The sequence below is a fragment of the Simochromis diagramma genome, unplaced genomic scaffold (genome assembly GCF_900408965.1).
Source record: "Simochromis diagramma unplaced genomic scaffold, fSimDia1.1 OVJJ01000421.1, whole genome shotgun sequence".
Classification (NCBI taxonomy): domain Eukaryota; kingdom Metazoa; phylum Chordata; class Actinopteri; order Cichliformes; family Cichlidae; genus Simochromis; species Simochromis diagramma.
This window is the reverse complement of record NW_024387250.1, coordinates 5009036-5034109: the sequence shown is the minus strand read 5'-3', so window position 1 is coordinate 5034109 and position 25074 is coordinate 5009036. Positions and strand designations below refer to the sequence as shown.

The window sequence follows — 25074 nt, the reverse complement described above, 5'->3', positions numbered from 1 at the left end:
GGGAGCATTGAAGAATGTAGATCCCCCTTGATACAGCAGCAAGTCGTGGATGATGCCAGATGAACTTGGCCGAACAATTTAAAACCCCTGGAGAGTGCCAGCCCTGTTGGCTTCATATGAAACCATGACCTCAAACACACTGTGGTTGAAGGTGGATGGTATCATGCCACAGGACCATGTGATTTTTAGCCATATAATTGTTTAGCATCCATATAGTACTTGTTAAACATGAAATTATAATTTTAACAACTTAGTAATATTAATTTACCAGCTACTGTAATTTGATTAAAAGGTAATCAATTGTGATATTTGTGATTTCCACGTGTTATTCTTGATTTTTACAATATTTACTAATATTAACTCAGAAAGTTACAAAAATGACTTACTGAGGAAATTGTTTCAGCATATTCTTGCTGTGCTAACACTTAATGTGATTTATCAACAGCAATGGATAAACAAAATGGGTCTAGTGGTCTGATTTTATGGCAAATAATCAATTTTAAAAACATTTTGGTGCTAATGCTAGCATAACCTAAGTGACAAATCAACCGTTTGGTTGACCACTTTAAATTATTAAACATTTAATTCCCTTTTTTAATGTTGTCACGTGACATAAATCTGTTTAGTAAGTCCTCTAACGCTATCATATATCAAAAAATTATATCTTCCTACCTTAGTTTAATCAAAAACACTCAAAATATGTTGGATGGTTTTTTGTTTCTGACTTCCTGTTTGGGAGAGGGATAAGAAGAGCTAATCGTTTACATTCACAGTGCCTTCTGGTGGATTTTTTTGGTCATTACGGATGTAAACCAATTGGTAGAAAAGACTCAATAAGGTAGGTCTAGTTCAGTGAAAGCCTCAGTTAGATATAGGGCCTGAAAATGTGCTCTACCAATTGGTTGAGCAGAACGCTAAAGGGCTAGTCTGGGTTTGCTTTAGACAGCAGCCCGCCCACTCTCACCATCATCAATACACAACAGCAGAGTTTCAAAAACTTTGAGAAACTATGCCAAGGAACGCTGAAGCTCTTCTGTAAGTTTGTCCCAGTTTTTCCTTTTATGTAACATCCATCTCTACACAACCCTGCAGAGGTTGCTCATTGTGGTGCGTTTATACAGTAGCAAGGTCAACTCAATACCACAACGGGGGAGGGGAGGGGAGTGGGGTGCAGAGAAGAAACGGTGCCATACAAAGATGTTCATCTTTGTCGCGAACTGCTGATTCACATACCACTGAAAATAAAAGAGTCTGTTTTGTTGTGAAACACAAAAGCGCAGCCGAGTCTCCCAGAAGAAGAAGAAAACAAAACAACGCGCATTTATATTCGACAATTCAGTGCACCATTTACCAAGCTATTGCAGAAAGCCGTGTGTCCTTAACCATATTTAGATGTCAGGGTGGTTTTTCAGCCGCCGAGTCTACGTGGACGTAATTTCTTCAACTGATGGCATTTTTTACAGAGCTGCTACGCTACCGCAGTTGTTAAATGTTAAAGGTTTTATTAACCAAACTTCAGCTCTTGAGTCCTTTCCCTTCCCTCACCATCAATCTTGATTACATTAAAGACAACGGACTCGGATGCAAAAACAGTAAATAATTTATTCCCTAGTGTGAGTGAAGAATCAAAGGTCACTTTGATGAGCACAAAGCCCTCAGAGTCATATTGCACCTGTGTGCATGAGGCTAATGAGTTGCAGTAAATGAGTGTGGGTCAGGGACCGAGTAAAGCCCGTAGGGAATTATCACAGGGAAGAATCATTAAAGCTCACGCTGTAGCTCATCCACGAAGGTTTGCCTTAATTAAAAAAAAAGCCATTTTGTGAACTATGATGTGAAGTAAACAAGAAGGAGGAATGAGATAAATCAGGATGGTCCGTGTCACTCGCTATAATGTTTCCGAGGCGCAGTCCGATGACCCAACACCAATGTTCGCCGCTGTCTCCACAACACATAGTGCTGCTGCACCAGCGAGCTCATTACTATACATCCCAAAAATAACAACTGCAGTAAGCCCAACAGCACTCTTTGCTTTTAATTGGCATTGTGTTTCAAACCTAAGGTCTTTGTTGGACAGAGAGGTTGCACTAATGGGGTGAGAGATGTGTTGGAAAGACAGCTGGGAAAACACGTTTGCGATATAACAATGTCTAAACATTCAGTTCAGAGCTCTAAGTGTGAATATTTTAGGATTAATAAAGCTAAACTGATTCTGTCAATCAAGCTGTCATAAAGTCCTTTGGATGTGATGTCACATCATGCCATTTCCTGTTGTGTGTGTGTGTGTGTGTGTCCTCCAGGCTGGCTACTAGTCAAAGAGTTCACTGTAACACCATTAAAATGCTAGCAACTTTCCAACCAATCTCAGACCTCCTATGGTTTCAATTCAAAGTTAACCTGTTGCTATGGCAACAGCCTCAAGGGTCAGCTTAATCTCTAAGGGGGACAATAGTTTCTTATAATGCACTTCTAAATGGTTACATAATGTCAGTAAAAAAAATTCAAAACACATTTCTGTGTGAGGGCAGTTTTCAAGCAAACACCAGCCATTCATAAAACCAATATGTAGGAAAAACAGGGTGTATTTAAATTTGATTTTAGGAGGCTTTAATCCCACAGCCTGTACCCAGACAGAGGGGATTCGTGAGTTTCACATGGCTGCTGGTAGGTAGAATAACAGTAGCAGTGCCTGCACTGAATCTAGGCATGCTTACAAAACTATGGAACAAATCTGACTACTGTATGGACATATGCTGTGTGCCCTTGTGCAACATGGTACAAAACAATAAAATAAAAAATACTGCATCCATGACAAATAAAATTGTTCAGACATCAGTGGCTGATGCTGATCTATTGAGCAAAAAAAAAAGTTCCTTTAATTAATTTATTTTCTTTCACTGGCAAAAATGCGGAAAAACTAGAAAAAACATCTCTTCTTTGAGGCCTGTATTCAAATTTTCAAAATCTAGCCTGTGATGAAAGAATTGAGGCATAGTGCCACACACAGAGTGTAAAAGTCCAAGTAGGGTGGTTTAATAACAGAAGACCTCAAATCCTCTGTGAAAGCTCGGTGCATTAAAACTGAACCTGATGAGTGAGAGGCACTGTGACGACTAGTGAATCATCACGTCCTACTTTGTAGTGTATCTAACAATGCCTGATTGTGACCATATTTTACAAAACAATAATCATATTTTACTGAGACTTACTTTAAAACACTATTGCTGCTGTCACATATCAAAGGAGCAGTTGGGTCATTTTCTCATAATTTTCTGTACCAATTATTTGAACAGGAAGTCATTGTGGTGTTACGGGCAAGCAATCTTTAGCGTGTCTGTTTTGGAGGAACTTTATTTTCCATGTAATCACTTCTACTCTTAATATTCTTTCAGATTATGAAGGAAAACAAAACAAACTTCAAACAAAGTTCACTCTTAAATTTCAGAGGGAATTTAAAAAGAGTAAAATTCAGGATATTCTGTTTTTGCATGTGTCACAACACATCTTGATATTTCTGAGATGGCAAAACTGCCCCCCGCCCCCGGTAGATAAGACTCCTGGCCACAGAGGATCCACCCAGAGACAAGGCCATCAAAATATTAGCTCCTATTACCCAATGAAGTCTATTTATTTGAAAAACAACTCAGCCCTTCTCACCATCTCTGGCCCTCTCTGCTCCTGAGCCAGGTAAATCACAGCCCTGCTCTCCGTTCTGCTCAGATGAGCTCTGCTGTTACTCCGTTTGCCAAGGGGCTCCTCTGTGTCCCTGCTGTCAGATCAGACCCGAGATATGGTCGAGAGCGCGTTCTTCAGTTCTGATGTGCAACCAGGCAGAAAAACTCAGCTGTGTATCAATCAATCCAAACATCACTGTAGTATAGCTATAGTCTATATTTAAAGAGGTGTCTTCCCAAAGGATTAGTGGGTTAGGGCAGATACCAACAGAGCATATCAGATAGATACAGACTCTGAAAGATGTTGGACGTGGAGGAATTTCAGCCATATGTTGCATCCTAATGAAGAGACTGTTCTGCATTTTAATGAGTGATAATATTTAAAATGCTCAAATGTGACTGTAGTAGCCACAGTAAGCTCCCAACTGTATGGTGTGTCTCATTAAGATGCTCCATACAGCTCTCAGAATTATTATTTTTTTTGTCTCATAGAAATGTATTCAGTGTTCATTTGGCAGGTACGGTATGACACTTGGAAATGCAATTTCTCCCTCTGGGGGATGTGCGACTGTCACTGAATTCTTTTACGAGAGGAAAGGAAAAAAAGGGAAAGGCTACAAATATGGTTGCATGTTGTACTGGTGGCTCCACTCAAAGATACAGGTCAGGGGAGAGAAGGCGGGCACAATTTTACCATGGCACAGATGCTATAGCTGTGTTGGCAGCGACAACTAGACTTGATGCCCTGCCAGAAATCAGACACTCTCCAGTCTCCGCTCAGATTAACAGAGCATCAGTTAGACCTGATGGACTCTTCTGATAAGGCCTCATACACTTGCACAAATAGGCACTGCTGTTTTTCATAGCTTTGAATAAAATGTTAAACAAATTTAGCTGTCAAACTTAAACTGTTGGATAATTTAACAGCCACAGACAGCACACACACACACACACAAAACACAAACACACAAAGATGTGCCGCACCGAGCTCCAAGACTGCTGATTACTTTTTCATAAAGTACTGGGAATAAATTACCATAATGTTTTTAGCCTATTGTCATTTCAGCTGTAGCTGCATCATTTGCACAACCGTGGCTTATATTTCACTCTCTTTTCTGACTACCAAATTGCTATTTATCCTAAAAGCAAGATTAATAATATAGATGTTTTTGATTAAAGTTCATTGTATCCCTAATGTCTGTTAGCCGTCCCGTTTTATTATATGCAAATGAGTCCCAGCTTGGAGGTGATTAATTGTGTAGAAGGAGGAACGAGCTCTTTTGACATCTGGGATAAGCAGGCATGTTGACTAGAAAAATGCATGAGTTAGTGCCTTCCTTGTTTAATGCATCTATAAACACAAAAAAACTTCACCCACATTTAGTAAAATGACCTTGACTCTCTTCTTGTGACGGGAAGGCGTGACTCATGCGATGCCAGAGCAGATAGACCGAGAGAAACAAAAATTACGACATAAATAGAAGCGTGCATACTCATAAAGACCTTCTGAAACTCCCCCTCAGCTTAACGATTAAATGCAGGACAGAGGATGTGTTAATTCACACTATACATTTTTTTCTCTCACCACCGTTACCAGAATAGATGCAGTGCTCTCTGCCCTGAATACAGGGAAATTCTGTTTCAAGTGAAACTGGGATGAAATGACTCATCCTGCAGCAAAATTCATATTTTTACATAAAAATCTTATTTTATACACCGATGATAATTATAGTAGTCTTCAGTTACCCCTCATTTCTCTAGATTTCTAGGGAAATGGGAAATGCGCTGGTGTATTTACAGGTAAATAACTTACATTGAAATACAATACATGACTCCAGAGAGCTAGAAAGTCAGTATTTTACATGACCTTCAAACATAGCCTGAACTGTCTTGTAATTTCTTCAAGTAGTCTTCTGAATTAATTCTCCAGGCTTCTTAAAGAACATTTAAATCTCTTTTTTGAAAGTTTGCTGCTTTTTGTTTATTTTCTGCTAAATTGATGCTGAGATTCTAGCTCTGGGGGCCGATCCAAGACTGACAGTGTCCCATTTTGTGTTTTTTTTTTTTTCCATCCAGGTATGCTTTTATTGCATTAGCAGTGCATTTGGGATCATTGTCATGCTGAAAAATGAAATCATTGGCAATCAGATGATTCCCAGATTATATTTCATGGTGGATCAAAATCTAATTTTTAGAATTCCACCAAACCACAGATCCCTGTTGTGCCCCTTTTCCTGAACTCCTCTGTACATATTGATGATGATTTCAACCAAAGTCTCAAATTTGGATTCACCACTCCACAAAATCCATTTTTAGCCAAGCTCTTGTGTAATTCCACATACCTCAGCTTATTTCTCCCAGTTTCCTGTGTTTGTTTGTTTTGTTCCTGTTTCTTAAGGACATGACTTTCGGTGTAAATGTGTTTTTGTGGCAGACTGCTAGAAACAACACTATTTAAAGTTAGTTCTTTCCAATTATGTGTAGATACAACACTGACTCGTCCCTTGGGTTGGGTGCTCTTTTCCTGCCTGAATGATTTATTTTAAAAAAACAACAACAAAACAAAACAACTTTTCCCTGAAAATGTTTTCTCTGCAAATGGGCTAAAAATGAATGAAAAAGCAGCCAATGTCCAAAGAAAACCTTTGAAAGCTGGGAAAGCTATTGCTCAAGACCACTTTACACAATTACAAGCAAGTGTGGCTCCTCGGAAGCAAAATATGAAGAAATTAGTTACTCAATACTTAGCACTATAATTTCCACAGAACCCCGTATTTTTTTCTATTGCGCATTTCTTGTATAGCTACTTGCGCCACCTGTTGTGTTATTGACTTTTATGTCATTGAAAAGGCCATTCAGGGCGGAGCACGGCACCTTAGCTAAGGCTATTTCCTCATGGTTTACACTTATCCTTTATGAAAACTCCGGAATTAGGTGACGCTTCTTCGTGTCTTAACTTCTGAAAAGCACATTTGTTTTTCCCCAGGACTACACAGAGAACCTCTTGGGATCTAGCATTGCTTTCAAAGACTCAGACTAAAGTTTAATAAGCTGCGGCAGCTCGTTAGGCGTCAGGCACTTTGAGGACTTTGAGGATGGTTCCTCCCACTCCTTCAGAGCAATTGTTCACAGCAACTTCCTGAGGTGTTGGTGTCACAATGAGTCTGCCGGGCAACCAGCAGAAATTTGTGGGAATTTTTTTTTTTATGTCACGCTAATAGTTGTACAAGGATCAAAGCATAAGGAACAAGTTTAAAAAAGAGAAGACACTGCATACCATAATAATTAGTATGACAGGTGACAGGATTTCTTCTTTTTTTTGGTTTGTTTGTTTTATTATTTACACAGACAGGCTAGCTATATCTAGCACTAACCACTGAGAGCTGTTTCAATCTCTTTACCCAAGTCTTGACATGAAAGCAAGCAGGCCTCTCTCACTGTGGCATTTGGACCCCAACTGGAAAGCAGCATCTTAAAGTGTTTATTCTGTTGTGTTTAAAAATATACTTCTCTGTCTGTAAGTAGCGCAACAAAAAAAGCAACTAAATTCAGAACGAAAATATGAAGAAATCTCTGGTCCCATCTTTTTATAAACATTGTGCAACGACCACAATATTCAGATAGAAGGGCGTACATTTTTATGCAGCTCTGACATTGCCAGGAGCAGATTATCAGTTTCAGCCTGCAGTTAATAAATGTTTACTCCCACAACTACCTTGACCAGAGGCCAAACTGAAATTTCGGTGATCGTCTATTGTTCTAAAACCTCAGGCTAACCCTCAAAGCTGAAGTGTTTATGCTTTTTCATCCAACAAGAGGTGATTTATGTTTTGTAAAAGGTTTCGCTTGGAAGTGATCTGAAAGGGTTCAGTTTTCAGATAAATAACAGGGACACTGACAGACGGCTTCGCAGCAGTATCGCTGTTTTTAATGCAGCAATTTTCTTCTGTATGGAGACTTCATAAACTGCTGTGACGAGGAACCAAAAAACTAAATGCCAGTAAGTAAAGAGGAAACACGGCTGACTCAAAGGGAACTTGATAAGAGTTTCTGACAAGAAGCTGTTCAATTTTTTGGTGGATGTGTGATGTGATAAGGGGGAAGAAAAGTTTAGCTGGAAAAGCAGACTTAAATATCTGTGGGGTAAACGCAGGGAGAAAAGCACAATCATCAAAAATCTACTGTATGGAGATGGGAAATGAAATTGCCAAGATAGGCAAACAGCCACACTCCACAAAACACCAGACTCGAGTATGCAGCTTCTGTAATCTCTCTGCAACAGTAAATACTATGAAGGGAAAGGAGAACATAGAATACAGGAAGCAAGAGCCATCTCTGCTGTGTGCAGGCAGATTTGAATATTACCCTCACACAGGATAGATTTTAAAAACGCAGTTTCTTGTCAGCACATGTCCAATTTACAGTCGTATCGAACCCCGTCTGCGGGTGCAGTCAGAGCGCCGCGATCAAGTTCAGTGACTTATTAGCACAACTGCACACAGGTACAGCTACAGATGCAAACTCAAAACCACAAGTACACATTCCCATTTGCATTTTGGGAACATAGCCAAAGGCGATACCCAGATATTGAGTTATAGTTAGCGGACAGGTGCAGCTTCTAGGTGTCAATGAACAGATGGAAAATCAGATATTTTTATAAAGCCTTCTATCTTGGTAACGATAAATAAACGTTTATCTAAAATAGACTCTTTTTTTAAACAAGTATGTGTTGTTAATTACTGATCTATTCACTGCAGAGTCCCTTCTTTCCTCATTTGGATGTGCTCTTTGGGGCCACTAGTGATGAGGCTGTTCAATAAAGTTTAGTGAAAGCCTGTTAATTTTAATGAGATGCAGACAAAAAAAATGTGGAGACACTGCAGTGTGTAAAGCATCACGCTCTTCAGCTGATGTTGTGGATTTCTGTGTGCTGAAGTGCCATTGTGGGTTACATAAATCCCTCCGCTGTGTTAGGGATATATGCATTTCAAACAGAGCAGGCACAAGCAAATCAAGAGCCTATTAGATCAATCAAATAGCCTGTAGAACAAAAAACAAAAGGGTAAACAAAGCAATCACATGTAATCAGATGTCCTATTTTGTAAAAGCATACCCAAACATGTTGAATATGCTATCATTGTAAGCAGAAAATGTTCATGTCGCAGGCTGGAAGCGACAAATGTAGAGAATGGTGCTTCAAAATAAAACTTGGATATGCAACAGCTTAGATCATTAATAGGAAGCGAGAAGAAGGGCTAACTATAAACACACATTATGTTATTGCTTTATTTTTAAGCAAAAAGATTTGATTAAAAATGATGCTTGTGTATGTGAGGTAGTATCCGCTTCCTCAACTGCACTCACCACTACATTTTAAATGGCTGAGTTGTCTGCAGTGTTGTAAAAGCCAGCAGCCACTATGTGCTATTTCTATAAAATACTCAAATCTGGTTCCATACACCAAAACTCAGATCTTCTATAACAGTACTAAAAAAAAACAGTCCACAGGACATTTAATCATAAGCTGGATGGTCAAATGGAGTACAAATATATAGTGTTACTGAGCCTCAGTTTGAATACTTCGGTTAGTATAACTGGAGCATTTAACCATTATTGCTGTTGTGATGGCATGCCACACATGGTAAGCTCCACACCTCACCACCAGTTGATTCACTTTAGTTTAATTTACAGTAACTACTTCAATATATTCTACTTATTGTTCAATATTGTTTCTTTATTAAATGTATTTATTTTTCCATCACACCTTCCAATGTTTATATGGCTTGCACACATATTAACACTGCAAGGTCAAAGTTTTGTTACATTAATACATCTTTCTTTGTTTGAGTTGCCTGGGGTTTGGCTTCTCCTCCTGTCTGGCAAAAGGTGTGGCAAAGGGCTGGGAGAGCTGAAGTACCACTGAAAGCCTAATTGGATAGAACCACATGCTTCATTGCCTGGGGGGTGTTTCATGTTTGTTTAATTGTTTTGTATTAGTTGGTTATATGGCAGCCATTTAGTTTTTCCCCTTGTGTGTCATTTGGTTTCAGCAGGTCAGTTTATCTTAGGTTTGTTTGAGATTTTGTTAATTGTTATCTTGAGTTTAGTCTATTTAGTTGACCTCTTTTATTGGCCTGCCTGTTTAAGCTTTGGCTTTGTTAAATCTATTTTCATATTTTTGGGTCAATAAAACCCCTTTTTTGAATTAAACACCTGTGTCCTTTATGCTTTACTGCTTGGTCCCTGACAGCTGTGCTAGCTGTTGTATTCTGTGGCTATTTACAGCTTTTCATCTGACCTCAAATCTAACTTCTGAAAGCTTCACACCCACAACACAACCCCAGCCCTCACCCTAACCCTATTCCTATTGGATAATTGGTCATGTGGCCAAGACATGACTAGACTTATTCTGAAGCAGCCATTTTGACAGGAAATAGTAGCCAAACACAGTTGCTGTTAATCATATTAACGCAGCTTCTGTTCTATTTAGAGACAGAGCCAAAATTATCAGTAACACGTGTTTCGAAACTGGTCCGTTAAGGGTGAGAAGTGTACTTTCCAAACTCAACTTTTTGACCGTCAGAAACATCTAAACCAACCAGTTCCTGAAAGTCTATTTAAAACAGCAATCTGAAGGCCGTATGTTCCCTGCGATGGGCCAAACCAGAAAAGAAAAATTGTGACTCGTTGCTTTTATTCATGCTAACAAGGTTTTACTTGCGTGTTTGCCTGTCAAAGACCACATGGTCTGTTTGAACACTGAAACAGACGCATGTGAAGTGCACTGCAGCCACCACGAGGCCACTTTCACAAAAAACTGACAAAAACTTTTTGATTGCTTTGCAACAACTTAGAGACCTTCTCACTTATTTTCAATGTTTTTCCTCCATTTCATTTCTCATTCAGGCACCTTAATCACTCGTCAGTCGAAAAGGAGTAGTTAGCTCATGTGCAACAGGAGAAAACACGGATTATTCTTCAGTACATTTCATTTATCAGTAAGGAATACCATGACATCCACAATGGGTATGAATACAAACTAAGATAACTCCCCCCAAAAATGCAATATCATGCAAGATTTTATCCGTGCTGTGCAAACAAGTACTGCAACATGGTTTAAAATACTAAAATATAATTTCATTTTATTGCCACTGGCCTTACTACAGGATAAACATCTAGTGCAATTCCTCAAAAATAATGACAGTATTCCATATTGTTCTTTTAAATTAAGAGTGGAAAATTACTAAGATAGGTGGGAATTTTAGAATATCATTCATATCAAGTGTATTAAGCTCCAAAATCCTCGTACATGATGTTTTCAAGCCTGCCTATAACTCGAGGGAAGCTGACACTTGTTCTTACTTAGTTCAACAGTTGATGATTTTACTCCGTTTTACAGTAATCAATATCACTAAGATGAATTTCACACAAAAAAAAACAAAAAAAAAATTACACAACACTGGATACTCAGCTGTGACGGCCAAACAGGATGCAGTCTGCATTTCTCTGGGAAACTGTAGCTGTTTGTGTGTGCGTTCAAGGTTATGCAAGTCCACTACTGACATTGTGCACACAATATGAAACACACTGACCTGGACTCGTCCTGTGCAATAGATTTATTTGTATTATAGCCACTAATGTTCAAAACACAATTCAGGGAAAAGTGGTCTCATCAGCGAAGAATGAGGAAATGAAAAACTAACTCACCACCCGAGTAGAAACTGAAAGCATGTTCCTTTTAACCACTTTTCTGGCCATACCGGTAAACAAAGCCTTTTTACTGGTAAGCGTGCGCTCCGGCACACAGACAACTCTGTCCCTCGGGCTAGTGTTTGTTCTCCTGCTGCCTCGCAGAATAACCTGACTGTGTGGAGGAGTTATGGACCAGCAGGCAGTTTCAGCCCACCACAACGCTCCGTGAAACAGCAGACGTGTAATATGCGAGTGCATGTGGGGTTCACCATTGTGTGTAGTAAGTGCGTGGACACAGGAAATCACACACTGAGAGGCAGCTTTAGAGGCTGGCTGGCTGCAGGTCGACTCAGTGGCTAGCAGCAGCAAAAAGAAGCTAAATGACTTCATAACTGCATGTTGGACAGTGGAGAACAAGCCTCCAGCAGTTATACAGCATTTAACCAGCAAAAAAAAAAAAAAAAGTCGCTCTGCTATATAACGCACGCACTGAATCTGAATTAGAAAAACCTAATACTGCAACTGCTATAGAAGAATCTGTCTTAATCTTAAGACTTGCTTTAAAACGGAAATGTTGGATTTTTTTTTTTTTTTTTTTTTAGTAAAAGGAAACAAAAGGTGGTTTCCAAAAGATTTTCTGAGGTTTGTCTGTTACTCATTTTATATCCTAAGAGCAAAAAGATAAAACATTTAAGTCAACATTTTAACCATGCTCCCTATGATATTTTTGTTTTAGGTTTTCAAGATGCTAGTGAGACCAGCTATGATGTATGGTTTTGAGAAAAAAAACACAGAAGGCTGAGCTGGAGTTGCAGAGTTGAGCATGCTCAGATTTTCATTGGGAGGGACCAGAAAGGTCAGAGGGACAACTCATGTTGAGATGTTTGGAGACGCCGTTAGAGAGACCAGACTGAGATGGTTTGGACATAAGTAGTGGATTTATTGGAGAAAGAATGCTGAAGATGGAGCTGCCAAGCAGGAGGAAAAGAGGAAGACAACAGAAGTTTCAAATGTGGGAAAAGGAGGACAAGCAGAGGGTTAGTGTAAAAGAGAGGGATGCTAAGGATAGACTGTGGTGCTGTTACAGCCCCTGTAGCGGTAGCAGCTAGCAATAGCAGCTAATAGTAGAAGCTGCTAGAAGAAGATTTTACAGAAGACACGAGCAACATGCAAGGAGTTTGAGTACCAACTTTTACCAAGAAAAACAAAGAAATTTTAAAGCTTTATAAATAATCAGACTCCTCAGGCTGTATCATCATTGGGCCACCAAGATATTACACCTAGAGGAGCTGCTAAACCATGAAACCCTGCCATGAAGCTCCCAGCATGTAGATTTTGTGCTGATGTTAATGTGAGAGGAGGTTTGGTGCTGTGCTGTTGTTGAATGAGCAGAGTGCTGAGACACTTTGCACCCCAGCCCTCAGCAACCTCCCTCTCCAACTTCATGTGGTCTGATACTTAATGTGGGTGATTTGTTGTGGTTCCTGAATGCTTTCATTTTGCAATAATACAACTTACCTAGAAGAGAATAAATTTAATGAGCTGATTTGTTGCAGCAGTATTATGCTATTACAGCACAGTGAACTCTGCTTTTTGGAACGGCCCAGCAAACCGAACGGCTACAGGTACTAGAGTTTATACACCTGCACTAACAGCTGAATTCAAAGATTCAGAGGTATGGCCCAATACATTTGTCCATATAGTGTAGCTGCCCAAAAGCAGACAATTATGGATCTGCATCTTCAAATGTTCCAAAAAAAGATGCCTGAAGCATTTTAAATACAAAGTCCTGTGAAAAAAAGGGAAAAGAAGAAGAAGAAAAACAAAATAACGTTTAAAGGAAAAGGGCTGAGAATGTGTTAAGCACTAGTTAGATCAATCATGTTTTGGGTTTGTTATGTAGCAAGTGGCACGGGGAAACATTTTATTGGTGAGTGGAAAGATTTACTCAATTAAATAAAAGCAAGCTGCACACTATAACAGCAAATGGGCAAACTCAAGAGGCTCGTGTTGAAGGTTTGCCATCGCCCTCACAGCCCTGAACCTAATCATCATCATCATAGAAAAACCTTTGAATACACTTCAAAAGAGCAGTCCGTGCACGAAGGCCAAAAATGTCACAAAACTACAAGCAATTTGCAGGAAGAATGGATGAAAGTCCTTAAAATAGACTCAAACAACAACAACAAGAAAAACTTCTAATGAAAAAACTTGTTACTTTATACTGAACAAACCTTTGCTTTGAAGCCTTTTTTCTTTTTTCCTGTAAAGGTCATCGTTTGGCAAATTCAAATTTGCAAAAACAATTCAATGTCATTCTATATGATAAAAACAAAAAGGCAACACCTTTTCACATTTTTCAAAACAGACTTCACAACTATTTGTGTGGAGACAGGAACATCTGGAAACATTGAAAAGTGTTGAAAACTGTTTCTGCTGGGTTAGATACCTTTTTTTTTTTTTTTTAAAGGAAAGAAAATCATACATTTTTGTTTCCTAAAAGCCCTGGAGTGCATTTTTGTGGCAGTGAGACATCGTCCACACATAGAGGGCTGCTTATTTATCAGAAAACCTTTTAAAACATGTCCTCATGCAGTCAAAGCTCATCTTCCTAGTTTTCCATTTCAGTAAAAAAAAAAAGAACAAATGAAAATGTCAGGACAGTTTGACAAAACAACCTGCACCATCCACCCATCATCCTTCTGTAATTGGGGTAATCAGGGCTGCAAAATAACCCAAGCTTGGCTTCTTAGTTTGACCCATGTGACACTGTCAACAAAACCATAACAGCTCCTCTGGGGTGGTTAACAAAGCCACGAAAAGCACATTCCTGGGAATATCAGCAGATAATGTCACGTTAGGCCCATAACCTGAGCTCTGACAAAACAACATCTTAAGAACACATTATGCTTGTCAAAAAAAAAAAAGAAGCTTATCCAGTATTGCTGCAAGAAACGGTTAAACGATATCACAGATCATGCCCGTATCAACATCTGCATTCGTTCAGCTGAATTCTATTTGTCTAATAAACTCTTCTGTTGCTTGAACACCTAATTTGAACATAAGTAATATGTAATGAATCTCACAATATCTAGCAAAGCTCATTTATACAAGCTATAGCAGGCTGAATTCATTATTTAAATCACTATTAATAAATGCAACACAGTCAGGATTGAATTATCGTGATCAAATAAATGTGGGGTGCTCTTAAGCAGGGAGGGGATTTGGGATGGAATTATTTCTGCTGCTGTAACCGGAGAACGTCTCTAACATGGATGTATTGTAATGAGATGCAAGTCTGAATACGCTTAATGAAAAATGCAATGCAAACACCACCAGCAACGGCAAACAGTTGAAAAGTCATTAGTGAGAAAACCTCATTGATATTCATGATGAAATGACGGCTCTGGCTCATTCCACCTCGATATTAAAAGCAGCTGATGATATATCCGTGCTGTTTACAGTCAGGTTAATTGTACAGGAAAAACCAAAATTCCGCACATCATTTCCCAGACATTACATCACAGTCGGAGTTCTTAAATACAGTGACATCAAAATGCTTTTGTGTGTCCAGCCACAGTGGCTGCTGCTGCTGCTGCTCGCGCCAATTACCTTGTTTCCCCCAAAGTAAGTCCAGAAACAAACAAATATAGAAACTGTGATGAGATGCCTACAGGTCATATCGCTACTGCATAATGCCAGTAAGTCTGACAGAAAGAGCAACATTTTTCTTAAAAGGTCACACATAATTTAGCATATCGTGTTTTTCCTTTTTTTTCTTAAATGCCAGTTCTTTCTGTATATTTTATGGTTTGAAAACATAACTGCCAGCTAGAAAGTTTTGTTAAGTAACATGAACATTTGGGATAAACCAGTTCATGTAAAATTACAGACAGCCATATGCAATATTTCCCAGTGTTGGCCTATCACAGGTAGACTATATCGTACACTGTGGCTGGGCAAACTGTGGTTTTGCTTAAGCGGTGTCATCGTGTTGTTGTGTGCTAGATTTTAAAATGCACTGCCGGAAAGTTAAAGGAGAACCTTATTTTGTACCACATTTACAGAGTTGCAATTTTGGGTGCTTGTGTTTTCAATAATTTGATTAGCGCATATGTGAAAGTAATCCCTGTGACCCAAAAGCTCTAACCACTCAGTTTCAGCCGATTCTTTTCCAGTCTTAGCTCTGTAGGAGAGTGACCATCCTTAATATGGTCACCTCAGGCACACGGCTTTAACTGCGAGTGCACCTGCTTGCAAAGGAGAGCCAATAAAAAGGAATTTGGCCTAAAGGAAGAGGACCTATAAGGGCTCATTTCAGACAGGTGAATAAACTAAGGGGCTACACCAAAGCCCAACATAAGATAAATGTGGATTATTCTGAACTGTAAAATCATGCAAAGCTACTTTAATACAGTCCAAGAATTAAACTATGACGTTAGAAAAGAGAATTCCAGGCCCACTTTATCCAGCCTATTTAGACACCAAGAGACAATTAGAACTTTTGGTGTTACTAAAATAGTTTTTATTTGAATTTATTTATTTCTTATTCATGTCAAGGACAAACAACTCAAACTTATTTTGACCCCTGCACCCCTAATGTGGACATCAAATCTGTCAGGCTATCATCACCACATGAGTGCGCTAGAAGACAAACACTTCTGAAATCAGCATGTGCATGACCAAAGCTGAAGTTTTGACAAAAATTAATCTGGAAAGCACGGTCGCTATGATGAATCACCCATCAAACAAGTTTCTGCAAGTGGACTTTTTACTACAGCAAAACTAATTGAAATGGACGGCTGAGTGGCTTTCAGGAATCTAATTAAATACAATATGGAGGAAAGATTTACTGCTCACTAAATTAAAAGGGTTTCACAATACAATGTTAGCACTTAAAGACAGCTGGTACTAACTAATGAAACTGTGGTAAACAAACCAATTGACAAATCGAATGTTATTTTACTTTAAATGATTCTGTTAAAGTAAAGAGCTGCGACACATCTAAGTGGGCTGTATTAAATTATGCCATTAAATTCATTTTACCATGTAAAAATATTGGGCTGCATGTGGCCCATGATGTAAAATGAGTTTAACATCACCTGATGTCATTATAAAAGCTGCTTATAGGTCAGACCCTTTATTGCTCGTCTCATCATTTCCTGGTTTTTGTGTGGACAAACACAGGCGTTTGCTTTTTTTTAACCTTTGAATCTGAACACAGTGTAGACAGAGAGTAGGGAAAAGGGTTTGCTTGTGACCCAGATGTGAAAATGCTCCAACGACAAGTTTGATGTGACAGTTTTGCAATTTTTAACTGAAACGAAAAAACACTGACAAAGCAGGTGGAAGAGATTTAATGAGTCAAGGCTACAAGCAGTTAGCAAATCAAGACAGCCTCGCTTTGCGGCATCATTTTAAAAGCAAAGTCAATTAAATATGACAGCTGACATAACAGCATCATAAATTATTTTGTTATAGCCCAACCAAAGCTTTATTTTATCTCAGGTGTAACAGCGTTCATGTAATTTTTTTTTAAATTTAGGAACACTTCTAATTAAATTCCTGTCATGGTACAGTGTGACAGGATATTATACCATAGAAACCGTGAAGGGTGGCAAGTTTTATCATTGTGAATAACTAAAATGTATGGATAAAAACAACGGCGGGAGTACTGCTCCCACCATCATTTGTCTGGGAGCCTGCTGTCCTCGCTGGCTTTCAGAAGCACTTTAAGAATTGAAAAATTCTTTAACATAGTCTAACGAGGCTGTTTTCTGGTTTATGGGCAGGAGATGCAAATTAGAGGCACAAATTAGAGAAATAAAAATAGCCTTAGGCCTAAACTTCCTTTTGTGTGTGTGTGTGTTTACACTAAATGAAGTTGGCTCCAAAGTGGCCGTCACCACGTCACAGAAGCCATCATAACGGCTGTGTTGTGTTATAGCAGACATAAAAAAAACAACTTACAATCTTATCTACAGCAACATGTTCTGCAAGCTTTTGTGTTTAAAAATCTGCTGTCATCAAACAAACATTGTGATGGTGACTGTATTATTACAGCTCAGGACATATAGGTTATTGAGCTGATATAGCTCTTTATTTGGGGGGGGACTCATGATTATTTGGTTATCTCTGAGAGCACGGTTATCATTTCAGCATAAATTAATAAGATGTTAAATGTGTGTCTGTTAGGCTGACAGGATAGCAGGTATCATGTTTACACTGTGGCAGATTAGTCAATCTACAATGGGGGGAGAAAACAATCAGTCTCCTTCCCCTTTCCTTATTCTTGGTTGGCTGCCACCAGCAGACAGACACCTTGGGAGTCTGTGAAAGCCCTAATGACATCATCAACCATAGCCCACTAACTGCAGCAGTGCCATCCCATGGTCCGTTCAGCTGAGCCAGCACCTCTCCTCGGCTGATGTATAGCAACTGTCGAACACTACCCCCCTTTCATCAGAGGCATTACAACATTGCGCCTGGACAACACACACAAAGTCAGTGTTAAGAAGGCCACTTAAAATCTGACCAAAACACCGATGTTGCTGTATTACCTATGCCGCCATAAGCATTACCCCAGTGTGGTCTGATTCACATAGGTGCATGACATCATCCAAAGAAAGGAAGTCATTAGATTAAATCAATGCTTTTATTCCCTGCAGACGAAGTCCGACCTCAGGGAAACAATAACCCAATCCCGGCCAGCATAATATGATACCTTTATTATGTTATTATGTTACAGTTCAGCCATACAAGACGACTAGCGAGGGACATATACCTATAATTGTATATCCAGAATCAGATAACAGAAGCAGCATGAACCAGCCATACAAATTACACTGGAAACCTCGCAGTACAGTTTCAGCTGCCATATGGCCATAATACTGTTAGGATAATTTTAATTTGTTCACAGTCTACGGCCAATTAAGAAAAGTAAAACTTGCTAAACTGAAATTCTCTCAAAGGGAGGTTAATCACGGACACAATCACAGCTTCCTAGCAGGCACTGGAGTCCAGGAAAAACCCACATCCTGAATAACACACGCACATTCTCCTGCAAAACCGGAAGACAAATATGTACGAAGACTTTTTTTTTGTTGGCTGGATCCATTTCCTGTCTCTTAGCACATTTCAATCAATATTATTTTACAGATTAAGCACGCAGAGAGTGAGGAGACGGGGAGCAGCTAACATAGAGATGCAAAGCATGTCTGCAGATGCCATTTTACAACAAGACATAAAAACAGGAATTCAGCACATTAAAAAAAACGTAAAAGAGAAATTATTTTGATATTTGGGGTTTAAATTACTAATAAAGCAGTGTGGTTCTCCATTAGCACAAAGTTAATGTAGGGCAACAAAACAGGAAGTGCGCCGACTGCTTTCTTGTTAGTATAAAAATAGCATTTTTTTGAATAAATTCAGAATAGTAATCGATTATTTTTATAGACCAATTACTGAAAATATGACAGGTCAATTGATTATGTGAATCTTTTCTAGTTTATGGAAGACAGAAAAAGCAATAAATAACAACCAAAAACAAATTAATTTTTTTCTATATCTGTTCTTAGGCTAAATTATGCGCAAACAAGCTCTATGTTTTTAGTAAAAAGAGACATCTGCTCCTGTTTCCGTAAAGTAATTTGTCAAAACAAAGATGTGAACTAGCGGATGAATCAAAAGTAAAACCCTTTTTTTTTCCTTTCTTTTTTTTTCAGCTGAAACTCTTCTGCGAGTCAAAATGTTTTTGCCTGTTGTTAAATTGAATTTGATTGAAACTGCTGCACAACGCCACAATGGAGCCTGTCAAACGGATCCTCTGTTCCATATTGTAAAATACCGTGGGAGGCACATTTCTCCATCGCAACCAATTGTGTCAAACAATGACGGCAGTGAACTGGCAGAAAGCTACTATCGAAGCCTTCAGATACTTTTGATTGCAATTCTTTCCGCCCTCCAATTACTTTCCTCAGAGCCCATCTCTGAAGACGTAAAGTACAAGCTAATTTGCAAGCACACAATGGCACAGTCCATTAAGACTGCAGGCTCCTTCCCTCGCAGTTTTAGCAGCTTAACAGATAGTGTTCCAGTACCCATATTCGTGCTATTTAGTATGCCATCTCCCAACACATGCAAATATCAATATCAGGAAGTCCTTCCATTATTAATTAACTCACGCCAGCACGGCTCTGTGGTCAATCTGACCCACGGGCCCCTGCACAGAAGATTCATCGCGCAAGTGTTCCCTTCAGCTCAACAGATGGCCGCCCATCCTGAGCCTGTTCTGCGGAAGGTTTCTTCCTGTTAACATTCTCATAGGAAGTCTGTGGTCTTCCCTTTACAACATATTAAAGGCATAAGCTCTTCATGCTCCAAAGTGAAGCACTACACAAATAAAAATGAACTGAATTAGTAAAGGCAGCAAAAGTTAAATTATGGGATTTGGAAGGCAGCGACAGCCTCAGATGCCCTCTTCCTCCTCCTATTCGGAATCATAATTACGGCCTTACTTTCTCATTTCCATCAGCACTCGGTTCTACCGGGACGACAGAGTCTGCTGACAGCTTCGTGCAGCGCCAGCTCTCGAATAGATAAAATTTCATGACTGCAGAATGATTGTTCAGTCGTCATTGTGGAGGACACACAGTCAGCCGGTCACGAAAGAAGTCAAGAAATGGAAAGTAGACGGAGAGGGGAAGGCCGTCTTTATGCGTAATGTGGCCATAATGTAGACTTCATGTGGAAAATAATATGCTGGAACAAGCGTAGACAACACACTGGGTATCAAACGTCTGGACAAGAAAAAGATAAGAGAAAGTAGGCATAAAATGATATGATTTCCTTGTTGTAAGTACGTACTCAGTAGGAAAACTCATGGGTGGAAAAAAAAAAAAATCACCTTTTTAGCTATAGAAAATGCCCATATTCCCAATTTCCTTTTTCTATTTTCAGATTTCTCTGTTGATCATAAATTAAAAACTAAATTAAACTCAGACTGCTTGCCTACAAAGATCACCATCTGTCGCTTCTCTTCAAACACTCCCTGTCAAAAATCACAAGAAAAAACACAATACAATGTGAAGAATAGGATTACAGACAAAATTAGCATTTAGTTATCAGAACGTTTATGTATGCATGCTACACATACCAGCAGCACGACGAGGCTCGTCATCACAACAAGCTCTCAGCAAAGAAATAACCCAAGCCTACAATAATGTATGACACAGACACCCAGCCTGTTCTTCCCCTTTCCCCAGCATTAACCTAACAATAACCCCAAACCACAGAAAAATCCAACACCGCAGCACAGATGGCATCAAAAGAACCGGTCTTTGACGTGAAGCTGAGATGTGTTACCTCAAATTGAACATGAGTGAAGGGTTTGCCCTCCCATTTGGCAAAGCACACACCACGAGGATGAAGGGAGAACAGAAGGCTTTAAAGTACACTAGAGTGCTTTACTGCATGTTTAAAAGCTCTGAACAAACTGTAACACACAAGCAGGAACTGTACAGCAGAGCAGCAGGCGTCATGACGGGGTGATGATGGAAACAAGTGGAGAAAGCTGATCCTGCAGCCAATGAGAGGACAGAGTGTAATGTGAGAGCCACTGTGGCAATTAAGTGATCAGTGGGTTTGATGTCAACATTAAAGCCTTACCATTAAAGAAATAAATAAATAAAGTTCAATTCATATTTTCCACGTTACTGCGTATATGTATTGTTGTTGACGTCAAGAAACCAGAATCACTGGTGACACTGATCTGAAAAGCGCGCAGCGATGCAGGGCGCTGCTGCTGGCTTTATTATGGTTCATAATAAGGCAACACCCGGCTGGGCAGTGCGCCTCGTCGGACCTACAGAGAATACGAGATGCTCTCCGAGCCACAGCGAGCTGCTAAGATCACACCACGCCGATTTTTGAACATTAACATCCAAATCAGCATTGATCCGGTAAAGTCAGGACAGGACTCCGCTGCTTTCTGAGTAATCCAGAAGGCACAGCACTGACAGCAAAACCCTAAGATGGGTTTTTAGCGGTATCGAACACCGATAAATTCTTTCTTCATCATCCGGAGTCTCATCGCATTCCAGCAGCAAATTGTGGAATTGTGGGAGCGCGTTGAGGGATCCGGGAAAACTAACAAAGGGCTTGCTCGGGCAACATTACGTCTTCCTACATCGAGTCACACACACACATCTACATGGACACACACGCTGAATGCACAAAACAACGAGACAATAATTAATAACAGGCATCTGAGCTGACACAAACACTCTGCTGCTGTTTTCCCTTTCTCTCTCTCTCTCTCTCACCCTCTTTTTGCTGCAGAGCGCACTCGCTCACATTAAACTGGATTTTCATACCTTAATCACAGCAGGCTACGAGTGACCGTCGTGAGGAACAGTGTCGGCTTCAACAGCAGTCAATATAAAAATAAAAAAACAAAAGAAAAGGGAAAAAAGAAAAAGCAGCAAATTCTCACGCTATCATCCCAGCACAGTTCAGAGGCACGTCCGAGCGACCCCCTCCAGCCGCCTCAGGTCGGATTTAATAAAGCGAGAGGCGCAGCGGACACGCTGGAGCCTCCTCAGCGTGGACGTACACATAACTGCATCGCAGCGAACGTTGCTCGTTGAACGTCGTAAAGACACGCGAAGAAAACACTCACCGAATGTCGACGCGTTGTTTATTTCATTGCCCCCGCTGAGCAGCTGTTTGTAGTGGTGCGTCACCGACTTCCGCGTTAAGATGGAGTGGAAACAAAATGCAAGAAATAATTAATTTAAAGGACAGGCGGCGCACGCGGGCGAACTGACTGAGGGCTGTGCACTGCCGAGGAGAGGAGGATGGCGATGATGATGATGATGTGGTGATGAAGGTGACGATGATAGCTTTTGATGATCGTGATGGCAGTGAGATGGAAAATGACCCCACCGTAGTGATTATAGTGATAGTGAATAACAATAAGTGACAATTAAAAGGTGCCATAATCAGTATTTTATGCGACAAATGGTTCCCTGTGTAATTTTAAGGGTGTTACTCACAGTGAGAAGCCCACAAATATTCAAATTATGGCCTTTAACATTTGCTTTAGTGTCGAGCAGCAGTTTTAAAGAAAATCTGCAGCAGCCCATAAAATGATGGGCAAGCAGACAGAAAGTACCAGGTGAAAAGTATACCTCTGCATTTCTATGCATTTTCACTATAAAAGCTACCCTGCCAGTGTCGAAAGGGCGGTACCAGCACTGCTGTGTCTAAAGTTTGAACCACTGAATTGAGTGGCTTTGGGAGGGGCTTCCGAGAAATTTATCAGTGAGTGACAGATGCTCTGTAAAAATTGGTTGTCAAAGGGCACCAAAGGCAGAAGTGGCTCAAGAATGGTGCTTGGAACATCACAGGGTCATGAAAAAGTCTAACAAAGGCTCAACAGCCAAGGAGCCAAAATAATAATAATTTCCTTCTGGAGTCTGTGGTTCATCAGCTGATGCACACATGACCACAACAGCTGTTCTCTCAAGTGGCCAAAAACTAAATTTAAGTTGCATTATCATAGAAGTTGAAGCACCATCAGCTTATATCGTTCCTGTTTGCCTCGTACAAAACAATGAGGTTAAAAAAATACATCCATTTTATTGGAGTCATCATGAAGATCTGTAATATATTCTTGACTCGTGCAACCAACTCTGGGAAATTACATATCGTGACTAAGAAAGGGGCAGTCAAGGACACATATTTGTACCGATTTACCAGGCAACATGCCACATGTTAATTACAGATGTGCTGGTAGGTGGATTTTGTTCGCTTTAGACAGAGTTAGGCTCCCTGTTTCCCCCCATCTGTAGCTACACCAAACTACACACATCTTACTTAACACTCCATCAGAAAGAAACGATTAGACATTTCTTATTTTAAATGACATCACATAAAGTGATGACTACAACTTTTTAATTAAAAATGCTCTAGTTTGTCACATTGTTCTAATATACTCAAGTAAAGAAGTTTTCAGATTATAAATGTCTGGTTGTGTATCGTGACACTTCCAGCTCAAGTAAATCCCTGCTTGTGCTGTAACTCCACGCCAAGAGAGCCCCTCATTCCCAGTGCAGTATGTTGGGAGAGACTCAGTTGTTAAAGAAGGGAACGTATCCTCTGTTGACTCAAAGCCTGAGCTCTATCTCTGTGAAGCCTTTCATTGTATTCAGCCTTATTACTGATGCGAAGTCTGCCGCTCTGTCCTTGGGGTGAGACAACAGCGCTTCTGTGCTCTGTCTGGACAAAGTGGGCACCTCAGAAACGAGTCTGCCAAACCGTCATGCGTGTGTCTCTGCGTCAGAGAGATACAGGCCGTCTTGCAGTGTGGTAGGGAGGATTGGGCCATGGCTTTTGTATTAAATGGGCAGAGAAGCAGGCGAGTGAAGCACAGCTGTCCTGTTGATACAAAAAAAGAAAGAAACATATTTACAGGATGAAAACAGAGCTCTTTAACAAAAGGGAGAACAGAGCCAGAGAGAGAATTGTATACCCAGCCCTAACAGTCTTTTTAGGAAGCAGCTAGAATTTCTCTCGAAAGAGATTAGAACAGGGTGTGTGTGTGCTTAAGTGGAAGGAACGGGTGGCGTAAGAGCAGGGGGTTAACATAACAAGTCTCACTGAGTTAAAGATAAGCAGAAAGTAAGCAGAAAGAAAAAGAGAGGGGAAGAAAAAGGGCAGAGGAGGACAGAGAAAAGGTGGAGTTGGTATCCGAGTAGAACAATGTAGGATTAATTCTTCCCAGGAGGTCAGTGGTTCTGTTAGTAGGTGGGACCAAAACTGGGAGTTGGTGTAAAAGACAGACGTGTGGTTTCAGTGTTAAGATTTCCTTGGCGAGTGTCTTTCGAGCTCTCTTACCCGCACATGAAACCCGTCAGACTAGCAGAGCTTGATCGCCCCAGTGTGCGAGTACATGACTCAGCAGTGTTGAGCCATGTGCATATTCTGAACACTTGGTGGAAAATGATCATGCTCGTTTGTGTTAAAACAAGCCTTTGTACTCTGCTCACTTTTCCATTTGTTGGTTTCAACATGTGATCGGTGTTCCTCATTGTGCCGGCACAAGCTAAGAGCAGTTTTTTATTCTTTTCAAATTTTTGTAGCCAACAGAACCCAAAGCATGGCTGAATACAGCATTTAAGAGTTCTAATGACAAAAAGCACACACGCACATTTTCAGGTACATTGTGCACTTTGATTGTCTTAATGGTCTGTTTTTAAATGGACAATTAGTAACCTAAGATTTTGGATTTTGAAGGAGCCCTTTCCTATGAAAAGAGTCTGCCAAACCAGCATTTTAGTAATGCATATCATTGCTTTTACTCTCGGTGAGAATGATTTCTTCTTCTAAAAGCATGTTTGGAAAAAGAGAAAAAAAAACATTGTTTTTCACTCGGTGGAAAATATAGACTTGCAGCACTTGGCAGAGTTGCAAACAGCAAGCTGAGCAATCCCAAAACAGAACAGTAGAAAATAAGCATTTGCTGGGTGTGTTTATGTGATACACTGCAAAGAAGCAGCTGAAAGAAACCGAATCAAATACTCAGACAAAACCTCTATATATCCCGAAAGGTGCTCTATCATGTGGGAATGAAAAGAATCCCCTATTGGAAAAACTACTGCACTGACTTAGTGTTGCGCTTTCATAATCCACTAAAAAAATCGACATC

General features: G+C 39.9%; 1 protein-coding gene across 2 annotated transcripts in view; it reads right to left on the bottom strand.

Moving 5' to 3' along the window:
- The window catches only part of march8 (membrane-associated ring finger (C3HC4) 8), a 90119-nt gene extending 67888 nt beyond the window's left edge, over positions 1 to 22231 (bottom strand). Inside the window, exon 1 of one of the 2 annotated variants that reach the window (XM_040001451.1) lies at positions 22045 to 22231. The gene's annotated coding sequence lies outside the window, so the exon portion shown is untranslated. The remainder of the gene's footprint in view (positions 1 to 22044) is intronic. The other variant, XM_040001450.1, reaches the window with a different exon arrangement.
- Between the last annotated feature and the right edge of the window lie 2843 nt (positions 22232 to 25074).